Here is a 13,668-nt window from a genome sequence, read left to right as displayed (position 1 = left end):
CAGCAACCAATTCAAACGCACAGGTAGATGAATCCCACTTAATACATCCAATAAAAAGAACACTTGCCATTAAACTATTTTGACTAAATAATACTAATAAAAAATTACCCCCTGCTTTGGTGTATCAGCTAGCTAATAGACTCCTTTAGGAGGAGCTCTTGGTGCTGGCAGGTTATTGCATTCGGCTCTGTTCATTACAGATTTTCCTCTGAAATATCTAATACTGGATACAGTATGAGGTACCACAGAGCAAGGACTTCTGCAGGACTCCTGTGCCCTCAGTGTAGAATACAGCCATGCTATGGATACAGAGGGAAGAGAGGACCTAAACTATGAGTTATGATATTCCTATAATACCAATGCACGTGTTTTTAAATGTTATTTTTGCCATTTTTCCCTATTGAGAAACAGAAGTAAAGATGAGTTCTTTGTTCTGATCATTACATTTTATCAAAATGACCTTGGTCTTTGCCTGAAAGCTTTGCAATGCTGATTAAATGCTCCTGCAACAGCGGGAAGACATCTAAATTTGATGTTTCTAGCTCCTTTCATATTGCCTTTCTTCTTGAGGGTATCTTTTTTTCAACATGACAGTGTTTGCATGGCTCAGATGAGCCCTGTTGCTAAGAAACAAGTCCCAACTGTGCCTTTAAAACTCTGCCTTTAAACATACAACTCAAGGAAATACTTTTCATTACAATGTATTGTATGTTTTTTATTAAGATTTCTTTTAACTTGGATCTGACTCTTGTGGTTACATTTCTATCACAACCTTCTGGGATAGGACCCATTCTTTTTCCATTGTCTGTACTGTGCCATAGTCAACCTACAGAGTTGTATAAATAATATAATTTAAAATAGTATATTTTAAGGTCACGGTAAGGCCCTGTTTAGCACTCCATTGTGGTGTAAACAAAAAGGAATACAGCAGAGCCTACTCACTGCAAGTATCTGTTAATACTAAACTACAAAGCACAGTACAAATCTGTGTTCTATCAAATGGCAACTCCAGGGTGCATCTGTACTTGCTTGGCTTTCGGGTTTGGTTTGGGTTTTTTTTGCCACGTCCTAACTAAAACGTGCTGAAGTCCCCGCTGTGTGTACAAGATGGGTCTGTGAAAGCTACAGGCTAAAGCAGATCATACGATCCCATGAGGGAGTAACTAGCACATCCAAACTACAAACCGCTTTTGTCCATCCTACTCATTTACTGTGTTTTCACTAATGCCTGGCACAGACAACACCTTGCTTCCTGACAAACGCAAAGTTCAAGAGTGATGGAGGTAGTTCATTAAAAACCGTTTCCTTGGATTAATGGAAACTAAAGCATGGCTGCATGATTTGAGGCACTGAATTGCAAGAAGTCCATGTAGATTCTCCTGCCAGTTCTGCCACCAGCTTCCCGGACAGTCTTCAGCAGATTATCTCCTCTGAATTCTCCATTCAGACTGCAAACAGTCTGTGTGTGTGGCTTATAATCCTTCCTTCATGTTTCTGCAACATAAGAGGACTTGAGTGTAGTCTGCACTTCACAGTGCTACTGAAATAATAATGCAGTAAAACCCTGCTCAAATACCTACTCAGTGCTTCTCACACCAGTAAATAGCGGACTTCTCAGAAAAGATTTAAATCACAGTCATCACTGGAATAAGGCTTCTTGTCATTTAGGTATCGTTCCTTTTACAAAATATATTAAAGAACATTTACTAGTGTATGATGAAGTGTCATAAATATTTAAAATACACCCACATTTGTAAGGGAGAAAGTAGAGTAAGTTTTGTGATGCAGCAGCTTCAGATCTTTAGCTAGCTAGCTAATTTGGGAAATACAATTCTCAGTAAGTGTCCTACTTGGTACTGCAACTTAGAAAGAGTCTTCTCTGGTTTTAAGTGCAATGTAAGGGCTCAGTTCTGAAACTCTTCTTCACAGTAAGTAACACTTACTCACAGGGGCAACCTTGAGGGGCCAGCTCCATGTCACAAAAAGCAGCAAAAATGATGAGCAGACATGAGGCAAAATGGTTCTAGAGGCTCAACATCGCATTCCCCTGCGCCACCATGGATTCTCAGTTCTGACGAGTGGGTTTAGCTTGAAATGAGAACGTTTTGTACTGGTTCAAATGACTGTTGCTCCAAGCAATGTGACCTGGAGAGTCAAGGGGATGTCCTCTCTGCCCCTCTCTGTTCTGCCTCGGCACACAGAAAGGAGCACTAAACATCTAGTGGATTGAAAGCACTGATTTGAGAGCAGAACATATACACACAAGTGCCAGATTTTCAATTGTACCATGTATACCAAATTTTAATACACAGAAGAAAAATCTCTTATTCCTTGTGTCATTAATACTGAGGGCGGAATGTTAGCATTTATTCATCACAGCTTCAGTAAAAGGATTCACTGTGTAATTACTGAGCAGGAGTGGCTCCCGGGAACTAATGCTCAGATCTAAACTCCATCCCTGGCTGCACCACAGGTTTAAGTGTCAGCTGCACGCAGCACAAGGAGGCAAATCCTGCTTTTAACTGCGTTGCCTTGAATATACCATTCCAAGTGGGAATACTGAGGCTTAACTCCTATGGCAATGAGAATTTGCATGTTGGCATCCTTGTGTGTAAAAAGTTATTTGGCTCAAGATGGGTTGATTATACAGAATGGCTGGTGGTTGCACATGAGTCCTGCCCATTCTTCTGTCCACACTTGGTTGGTGGCTTGGTTCAAGCCCAAGATAACTTTTGCAGTTATCTATGTCTCCGCAGCGTGGGTCTAAAAGAACGGTAGCCTTCTGTGGCAGCATGTGATGTAAGGGGCTCGCTCTCAAGGCACAAAAATCAGGTCACCGTGTACAGCCGACCAATGTAAACAAGGTGCAAGTTAGATCACCTCAAGGAGTCAGCTTCAAAGGAGTACCAGGAGAATCCATCTCAATGTTGTTTTTGGGATGTGTAGGAGGAGCACAGGACTGAGTGAAATAAGTACTCTGATGCCAAGTCAATGTATAAAATTACCTTCTGGCTTTTAAAAGAGAAAACAAGAGAGCGTTTTTGTACTCACAGTTGCCAATGATCGTAGTTCCTGTGCTCTTTTCTCTCTTTTACATGAGACAAGGAACCATCCCACCAGCTCTCTGTAGCCACAATGAAATTTCAGTAGGAGGAAAAAAAACTCGTGATGCTGAGTCTAAAATACTGTTTTTAAAAAATGTTTAGTATTTGTTTTCTAAAACCCCTGCTAAGCCTTCTCTGGTATCGATCAGTTTGTCAGATGCAGAGCTAAGGAACAGAGATATGCAGCAAAAAAATCATAATTTTTGTAATACAGACAGGAAGACTTGGCAATGCTTTCACAACTAAATAGATAGAGAGATAATTTAATGGCCCAACCCAGAGAATCTGCATTAACTACATTGTCCAACTACATCAAACGCAACGTATTTACTCTTTTAATGGTTTATTTGATGACCAGGTTTGGTGCAAAGGAGCTCAGATACAGGTCTGATTTGTCACAATCATTTCACAGAGACAGAAGGAAGGTGTGGGGGGACCATGCCAATCTCACAGCTAGAAAAGTATTTTCTTCTGGCTACACCTCACAAACGTCTCAGTTTGTGACCAGTCCTTTCTCACAGTCCTAAATCTTTTGTGAACCCCTCGCGCTAGGACAGCAACTCCAGAATGGGTTGCAGGGCAATAAGAGTTGTATGTCCTTACAGCTGCTTTGTATATGTAGATCCAAGGAGGTCCAGCCACACTTTTAGCTAGAATTTAGTCTTCAGATTCATGGAACCAATTTTCAGAGGAAAGGAAACTTAAAGTTTCCTGACTCCAAAACAGTGTTTGCAAGACATTAAAAAAAAAAAAAAAAAAAAAAAAAAAACCACCACCAAACTCATTTACAAGAAATATATAAACCTTGTTTCAAGAGCTTATTTTATCTTATTATAAAGAACCTAGTCCTGACCAGTCAGTGAAAAGAGGTCTGACTCTACAGGCCACTCTGCATAGTGATTTCTAAGGTGTCAAGTTGCCATCTCCTTTTACCAGCACAGCACAGCAAACACAAATGTTGGATATTCACACACACACAAAAATCATGTTTATGGAAATCAAATTGTCATGGCAACAGAAAAGGCCTTGCAAGTACTTTAAAAATAGCAAATTAACAAAACCCATTTATGAAATCTAACATCCATTCTTTTGTGAATGCATTTAAACAGATACAACAAATGGTTTTCTACCTACCTAAGGAAGAAAACATGTAAACCCAAGATCTCATCTCATTGGCATATGTAATAGATATATGCCTACAAATAAATACATATTTTAAACTTGAAACAGAAAAACTGTTTCAGCTGGACAGTGTTATACTACTGTGATCACTGGGTTTATTTTATTTCACGTAAAATACTTCATATAAATACCACTACTCATACTTTGTAAAATTACTCAACTTTTTAACATAGTCAACTTTTAACAATTGCTCATTATAGTGTAGTTTATTAATCTTCATTAAAATCTCAGTTCTTCAAGGGCTTGTAACACCTAAAAATGTACAAACACTTTTTAAAAACAACATTCTTATTTGGTTCAATTGCAATGTTTTCCAACACAATCTCAAGATTAATTTGACCATGTAGCCTTTGCATTCTTCATAGATTTGCTTGTGTTATAACTGAAGCAAAATTATTACCCACAAACTCTGAGCATTTTAAGTTTTGTGTGGATATTCATCTATGCTTGTGGCAAACTGAGAGCTCACCCTAGATAAAAGACAAATGGGTGAGATGCTGGGTTATTATCTGTGATGTGTTTAAATTAATATTCCCAAAGACAGCAGCCTTAGTCCGCTGCACAGTTACCTGTATAAGCATTATTACTGAAGTTAGAAATGCAGTACAGGTCAAACCCCTGCAGTGAACACGATCGTGTTTCCAAGAGCTCCTCTACTGACCTTATTCACTCTTTTCTCTAGCAAGATTTGACCATGAATCACTCTGGACATATCCTTTGGGTACACTTATACTGGAACATTTAATTAGTGTATTAGCAATCAGTTTCATCAACCATCTCATCTATATTTACTAGTCTGGATATTTCACAATCATATGCTCAAAGACATGAGTGTCCATGGTTTGGTCTAGTCTGGCAGAGTTCTAAATTAGTTAGCAATGTATCTACTTTTTAATTTAAAAGCTCAGTATAATATTGCCATCCTCCAGTGCTGAAAAGTCATGAACCAGGTTTTCCAAAACTGAGATTTTTAAAAATTGCAATTCTTTCTTTCTCCCCCGTCCCATCCTGCTTTTTTATATTTTTTGAGACAGGATCATCTCCTCAAATCCTGCTCCAAAGCTGTGAGTTACATTATTTTTCTTTTCTTGAAAGCAGAAGATTCTCACCTAAACAAGAGCCTCAGGGGACAGGGTTCTTCTAAGGAAACACCAAATATTGTGAGAGTCAGGAGTGCATTACCAGGTCTTTTGAGGGGCTGTCAAGTAGATAAATTGTTTGGCCTGTAACTGCCTTAGAATGGCAAAACTGAGCTTTGAACTCCCTTTATAGTAAGGACTAGGTTGCTGGAGGAAGGAGGGTGCAAGCAGGTTTTAAGTGGTAAGATAGAGAGAAAAGAACCTGTAGAAAGGAGTATTTTAAATCAAATATATTAAATCAAATACAAGGCAAGTAAATCAAATCACATTCCATCTACTTATTTTTTCCTTGACTCTACACATAATGAAACCTAGTAAGTTTACAACATCAGAAATAAACGAGTGACATATAACTAGATAGAATGACATATAATTTTTCTTAAGATCTTAGAAAATTTTCATTTTGGGGCTTCTAGTTAACATAAATGCTCAAAAATCCTGGGAAGAGTGGGAAGACTGACTAATTCCTTCACTTAATGAAAAAGCTCCCAATCTTCAGCAGAAACAGGGAAGTCCAGGTTTCATGTTCCTGGAATCTCTAAAGCAAGCTCGGTCAACACAAACTTTACTTTCCCATGTGATGCTGAGCCCATGCTGATGTCATCTCGTGGGACTGACTTGTATTCAGTGATTTCTAAGGTTGCTGTGTGATGCTGGCTCCAGCTCTCTGCTAGGAAATATTGCTGCCACACCAGCTTCCTCATGCGTGTACCACACCACAACAGCACCAGGTCAGCATCTGAATGGCAAATGAGCTCTAACTACAGTTTCAAATAAGATGTTGGACTGTGAACTGGAGTAGCTGCAGCAGAGGTGGGCATTCCCTTCTGCTTCCCTTGCTGCTGGAGCAGTAACTTCCAGAAGTTGTGTAAGGCACAGATCATGTTTTTAATTGCTAGTAAGGTTTGCCACATTGCCAGAACCTTTACACCAGTAAAATTCAAAGTACTGGGCATAGGTACAACATTCTAAACCAGTTTACATTCTTTCAGATATGGGCTGTAAGGATTGTGCTACAAGGAGTGTCTGAGGATGCTGGGATTGTCTAGTTTGGAGGTAAGGAGGCTGAGGGGTGACCTCATCGCTCTCTACAGCTTCCTGAGGAGGGGAAGTGGAGAGGGAGGTGCTGCTCTCTTCTCCTGGTATCCTGTGATACCAGGCGGGCGAATTGTTTGAAGCTGCACCAGGGGAGGTTCAGACGTGACATTAGGAAACATTTCTTTACCAAGCGGGTGGTCTAGGCTTCCTAGAGAAGTGTTTGATGCCCCAAGTCTGCCAGTGTTTGAAAGGCATTTGGATGATGCCCTTAACAACATGCTTTAACTCTTGGTCAGCTCTGAAGTGGTCAGGCAGTTGGACAAGATGATCGCTATAGGTCCCTCCCAACTGAACCATTCTGTTCTAGTTCTATCGACCAGCATCTTTACACAGTGCTACAACCAAGTCCACACACATCCACTGAAGTGCTGCAACTGTGTAACTTTAAAGTTGTAAAGCCATAAAATGAAGACAAGTACAAAGACAGAAGGTTATGTCAGATTGACTTTGTATCTCATAGAAAATAAGCAAAAAAGCGCTCTTCCTTTTCTCCTTTCCAGCTTACCTCTGAATGAAAGTCTTCATAAATGTATTGCAAACTCTAGTCCATTTTTTACAAACTGAGGGACTATTTGAGAATTCCTTTATCATCCAATCACTTGTTTCTGCGCAAAATTCAAAATTTGTGTAGAGATTCTAAAATTCACCTTTGTGCTTTATGCCGCCTGCTGCCACCCGCGGGTGTGTTTGTGTTCAGGGTGCTGCACGTGATCTGACAGGCAAGAAAGAGCCTGAGGAACCTGGTTACTGCTTCCCGCTCCTGCCTTGGCTATCCTGAACAGCTCCACAAACCCTAAATGCTCTTTTCATGGTGGAACAGAGATAAAATGGCAGCGAACTGCTGCAGGCAATGGTGCTGATAAAGTCTGATAAAGACTTTGTAGATACCTCTGACACCCACTGATTCAGAGCAGGAGAACAATTCCTCTTCACCCTGCAATCCAGACTAGCCAAAATTCACCTGTCAAAAGCACTCTCCTCATCCAAGTTACTTCGGTCTTCAAATCCTTTTACTCCTTTTCTCCCTTGCTGCAAGAAGTTCCAGTTCTTTGGCCCTATCAAACAAATCTCTGAGAATGTACGTTTCTCCTCTGGGCTTGATTCTCTATTTTTCTCCATGTCACACCCTTCATTTGGAACAGCTCTCCAGGCTTCTTAAAATTCAGTTGGTTTACTTGGCCATTTAACAGCTCTTCTCTGCTGTCTGCTCCCACCTTCACTCTTAAAGTACATCTGTCCAAACTGCATTAAATGACAAATCAGACTGCAAGATGCTGAGCAAACCCTGTCTACTTACGTGTTTGTTAAGTAATAAATACCTCCACAGATCTGCTTAAACGACAGCAGTGAACAAAGACGTCACTGGCCATTTCTTTTGTCTTCTATTTTGATGGAAACAGAAGGCATGAGGGAGGGGAGAGAAACTTGTTTGCATGTAAGTTGGTCTGGCACTGACAGCCATTCAAAAGCAGCAGCATTAGGTTAGCGCACAGCTTGACGGTGAAACGAACCAAAAAGTCATTATAAATGCCAAGTAGAGCTCAACAGCTGACTTCTACCAACTACAACAAGTGAAGAGCAAAAGCTGACCGAAGGACACAAATACTACTAAATATTTGGACTGTGACAGAGACTGTAGTCAAGGACAAGGTGCTGCTGTGCTTCTACCATGTACACCCATAACTGCGTTTGTAAAACAAAGGCCATAGGAGGAGGATGAATAGGAAGGAACACACATATTTATCCACTTAGCCATAATGGCCACACTCAAGGAAGGCATCCAGTGTAAAACACAGGAAAGGGAGAAAGAAGAAGAAAATATTAAGCATTCAGATAAGTACAGGCTAATAAAATAAAGCCAGAAAGCAGAAAGCAGCTTTCTTCCTAAAATACAGCAGGGTATGCTATTTGACACTGGATTGAAACTGAGTGGCCACGCCAGATCCCTCAGCAGAGATAAAACCCTATTGTTTTATTGCTGATCAGATACATAGGCTGGAGTTGTCTCAACCAAGGAGCTACAAACTTGAAATAATTTGGCATTTATTCTGATCACAAATTATCTGCAAACCACTCTTGAGTTTTCCAAGCTTGTTTGTCATTCTAGATGGTCCAGACACTTCATGGCACAGAAATACTCCAGACTACCTTGTGCTGGCAAGATCGCTGAGTGACTGTTCAATATGATCAGCCAAGTTAGTTATATAAGACATTTAGAAGTCTCACTTAAAACTGTTTTGGTGTGTTGTTGTGTTGATTTTAAAAAAAAAAAAAAAAAAAAAAGTAAATCAATGGCCTTCTCCATACTGACAAGAACAGGACCTGCAGCAGCAGAAACCTGCAGATCCAGTTGTTGTTCTGCCCAACTTCACCTTACCATGAGCAGTATCTACAGCACAACTGACACCACTGCTGCCAGCAATGGAGCAGGAACCTGGACGCACACAGTTCATCACAGGTCTCCTTTCCCACATTGCACAAGGCGATGAAGAAGTTACCATAAAGAACTTCCCGATCTTTTCAGCGGAAAATACAAAAGCCAACAGACTGAAGCCTGCTGAAAATAGGTTTGCTTTGTTTAATTATGCTCTCAAGAACAAATAGCTTGTTTCTGCAGACTACCAGGGGTCTATACATCAGAGGCTGAAAGGACACATTAGCTAAAGAATTCCAGCAATAAAGTTCACAAACAAGAATTCATATAAACTCTTGAAAAACCTTTGTTTTCCACAAACGAGCTTGTAAATCACCCAGATTCATTGATATGCACATCCATAGGGGAAAAAAAAAATTTAAAAGGATCATGACTGCCAAAGCAAGTTTGAGATTTTTAATGCACGGATGTTTGAAAGCCCCAATTTCTTTTCTGCAATATTTGTCCTACTGTAGATAAGAAAATGCGGGTTTTTTCCTTTAAAATCTTTGTTCCAATAAAGAAGGCAAGGGATATTTGCTTGAAGCATCTATTTACCATTCCAAGAACAAAAATGAAACTGATATTGATAATTTATGCAGATCTCATCCCTGCAACTTTCCCGAGTGTTGTGTTATGCGCTTCTATTCAGCTCTTTGGAGAGCTCATTCTACTGAAGAGTGCCACGGCTTCTAATGAGAGCCTTCTGCAGACGCTGGGCTTTACGAATTAAGCATTAAAGCCATATTTACACTGCTGAAGGTCTGGCCCTTGAACTCTATCAAGACTGAAGCTGCCTAAAGAGATGGCAGAAGAGCTGACACACCCAGGAACAGGAGAGCTGTACACCATGGCAGAAGAAAGTTCAGCGGGCTGGGAATCATCCCTTCTTTACCTGCCTGGGAGAGGCTGTTCACTCCTGATCTCCTCCACCAGCTATTTCATGGCACATGGGTGGCTGCTCTCCCACCTTGCACTAACATAATTTTATGTTATGTATTTCAATTACTCCCTGCATTAAAATAGTATACATGCATAATTCAGGCTGTGATCCAGAAGTCCACCCCCTTTCTGACAAGAGGGATTAATCTTGGAGAATACCTCATACTTTCAGATAATTCCACTCACTTCTCACACTTCCTTCAAGTTCTCCCCCTTTGTTTCCCCCCTCCCACACACGTGATGTCGAGGGAGGGAAAAACTGGTAGGAAGGAGGGCAAGATTCCCATGTATCAGCTCAGGGAATGACAAGGAGCCAGATCTTCTCCCACGCTGACTGGCACACGGCAGCTCCAGGAGAACACAGTCTGCCAGCTAAAGGGCATGGCCAGCCCCTCCTCTCAATTGCCATCTGCAGCACGTACCGGCTGGAGGTGCACACTGCTCAGTCCTGCGGGAACTGAAAAAGAGAGGTGACGCCACCATTTAGCTCTGCTGGTGTCATCATCTTCCATTCTCCAGAGCTCATCACAGCACAATTTGGCCCCGAGGCCTCAGAGTCTATTCCAGAAGCCCTAAGCCAAACCAGAGGTTACAGCGTCTGTGGCACAGGGTGCCTGTGACAGAGCTGGAACGCTGGTAGCCAACCGCATGATGGCTTTTGCTAAAGCACTCACTGACAACACCAGCTCCCTCTTCTCCCTTTCATACTATCTGCTACTTTTACGAACCCAAGGCAGGGACACCTTGGTTACAGCTCAGCCCTATCACATGCAGACGGGGAAGACCACATAGGACCATGGAAAATTCTGATCCAGTACATCTCCAAGTGTTTGCATCTATCACAGTGAAAGGAAGCAGTGTGCAATTTCAAGGCTGTTCTGCAAAACAGATTACAAGTAGATGGACTACTCAAGCTTTCCTGGGTTTTATTTGGTCTGAATTTTAAGTTTTGGCAAGGCACAAGTTAACATATCCCCTGGGTATGAAAAATTTCCTGTCTTTTGTAACATATATGCAAAGAGTAATTAAAACAGTTTACAATGCATCTTAAAACCTGCAGTTCTGTGTTACTACATAAAACCCTGAAAATTAACCAACTGAAAAAAATAAACTGACTATAAACAAAGTGTTACTTCTCCCATCCAAATAGAGTACTACTGCAAAACATAAATAGCATAAAGGAAAAATAAACTGGATGTTCAAAATCGTCAGATTTCACCCTCATACATGACTTCCATAACATAGGAAATATAATTTACCTTAAAAAAGTAGAGGCTTTCACATGATGAGAGCCTGTCTGAGTATTCGGTAGCCTGCAACAGATTGCAAGTTCTATTTAGCTACCACTGGTGTGAAGCATTGGGCACTAACGAACACCTCGGGTGCCCAGGTCTCCAAGCAGTGGAACACTTGGTTTACTCAGTGTTGCCCATTTTCCTGTCTATTCCAGTGGCTTCTGACCCTTCACCGTAATTGCACTGCAGAGTCTACACATGAATGACAACTATGTGCCAAACAGATGAGGAATGAATTCAGGGACTGAAAAATAGAGAACAACCATTACCACCTAAACGCAGTCACTCTCCACCTAAGCAGGCAAAATATACAGCAAGCCCGTGGGACATCAGTTTAACATGTTATAAATCTGGACTACAGGAACTGATGGGAATTTTGCTATTTACTTCACTGGGAACAGGCTCACATCCTAGATGTGAATACTTCACACCATCACAAATACAATTTCTTTTACAAGTGTTCCTCAGTTCATCGAGGCGGCTGAAATGCAACAATGACACAAGAGCTCTTTTTACTCTGACTATTCCTGCCAGTAGATCTGTGTTCCTCCTGTTTCCCCTTGTGTATGGGCTATGTGATATACGACAGGATATGGCCGAGATTGTAAATAGCTATATTCTAGCTGGGTATATTATCTCAGAGTAAATTTTCTATTAAAACGCACACAGTATTAGCAGCTTCATTAAGAGAATGGTTCATTTACGTGCAGACTAAGCGCTATGCTTTGCATACAGAGACTTTAGGATGCATCTCCAAAACAATGCTTTTTGCCAGTCTGTAAGAATGCCACATAGAAGGATGTCTTTTAATTTGCAGCTTGCTTTGCTACTTTTGCATCAGGAGATCAGGAGGAACAGTAGTACAGCCAGCCAGAATGCACTGCTGAAATCAGCGCATGAAATGGAAAACAAGAAAAAAAAAAACAAACTCCGCCTGTTAAAAAAAGAAACAAAAATAGAATTAAAACCATTTTGAGCTGGTCCAGCTAGTCAATGATAACACAACTAATGTGGCTGCAAAGTCTAGATTCAACTCTCAAGCTTTCAGGCCAGCATGGGCTGGGAGCCTTCAGAAAGGATGCGCTATTGGCTGTCACTCTACCGACAGGGAAGGCACAACACTCCTACCTCCAGCAGCCCCACAGCAGCAGCCTGAGAAGAGCTCCGGGCAGATGACCACACCTCAAGCCAATTCTGGCATGAAGATGGCTTATGGGGATCTACTCTTCTAGGATGAAGGAAGAACACTGTTTTCTAGTGTGCACAGTATGAAGCATAAGATCATTCAAATGAGGAAAAGGGCATGGTAAGTCAGTTTTTTTCTTGTACACCTACAGTGAAGATGTAGTGTCTTCAACACCAACGGAAAATGACATTCACTTTGAAAGCTCTGGCTTTGAACATCTCTCTCTGAAGACGGTGGGAAATTAAGTGCTAAATAACAATAACCTCAAACCCCCTGAAAGCACTCAACTGGAGAGTTTCTGTTTGATTCATCGCTCCAGGTTCTTCAGAGGGCTTGCACACAAGGGCTGTGAGAACACACCTGAGCATGCAGCATTACATCTGGAAGCACATACACCAATGCCATTCCTTACACAGGAAAATCCTGAGGTATTTCAAAAGGCGGAAGTTTTCCTCTAGAATACATCCATAGATTCAAAGCAAACACACTGGAATAGCAATGGCTTGTAAAAACTGCACACAAGTATACCACTCAGACTTAGGTAATACTTTAATCAGAAGAACTTCAGCTTCATTAAAGAATTAAGCCACCCAAAACACATGAAGCAGTTAAGGGCAAGGCAGTAGCTCCTGACAAGCAGGGCAAGCTAGGAGATACCCAGGGCAAGCTAGGAGATACTCCCATATCACAAAGGCGGCTTCTGCAGTGGCCATAGTAGAGAAATGGTGGCCAGGAATGGACTACGAGAGACTAATGGGTTTTGTTTTTTTAAATGTGCTTGTTTTGCTTGTTTGCAGCTACAACACTTGTATTTGGCCTTGTGTTCCAGGTGCCTCTATAGTGTCCGGACTCTGGGCTCCAGGTGCAGTAAGCACTTCCTAATTAAAAAGGAGGAAAGGGAACTACAGATGGGGTGACAGCCACGGCTTAGGGATGCGTTTCCCGAGTCGCTCACTAGGGACTTCACACTGAGGGAACTGTGGATCCGGACATCGGTTCCTTAGAGCAGCGGGGCGGGACCAACCTTTTTGAGGGATCTCCTTCGGGAAACTCGGGAAGCCGGGCTCGGGAAGCTCGCCTTCGCTGGTGAGTGATGTGGCGGCTGTGTGCCTCGGTCCTCTACTACGACCCCACTTCGCAAGAGCCCCGACAGCTGGAGCCCTGCCCCAGACCACACGATTCCCAGCGTGGGGCCGTGCCCCGCCCGGAGGGAGCGGGACGGTCGGGAAGCGCGGGGCTGCTCAGCCCCCGGGGACCGGCCTCCGCCCCCTGAGCCCCGCAGCGGCATCCCCCCGGGGACGCGGGCGGG

At 42.0% G+C, this 13,668-nt stretch overlaps 1 protein-coding gene across 2 annotated transcripts in view; it reads right to left on the bottom strand.

The window, feature by feature from the left end:
- The window catches only part of STUM (stum, mechanosensory transduction mediator homolog), a 50,755-nt gene that overhangs the window by 31,849 nt on the left and 5,238 nt on the right, over positions 1 to 13,668 (bottom strand). The gene's annotated exons all lie outside the window — the stretch shown is intronic.

Source organism: Falco punctatus, assembly GCF_963210335.1.
Source record: "Falco punctatus genome assembly, chromosome: 12".
Taxonomy (NCBI): domain Eukaryota; kingdom Metazoa; phylum Chordata; class Aves; order Falconiformes; family Falconidae; genus Falco; species Falco punctatus.
The sequence above is the reverse complement of the archived record's forward strand: the minus strand, read 5'-3'. Positions and strand labels throughout refer to the sequence as shown.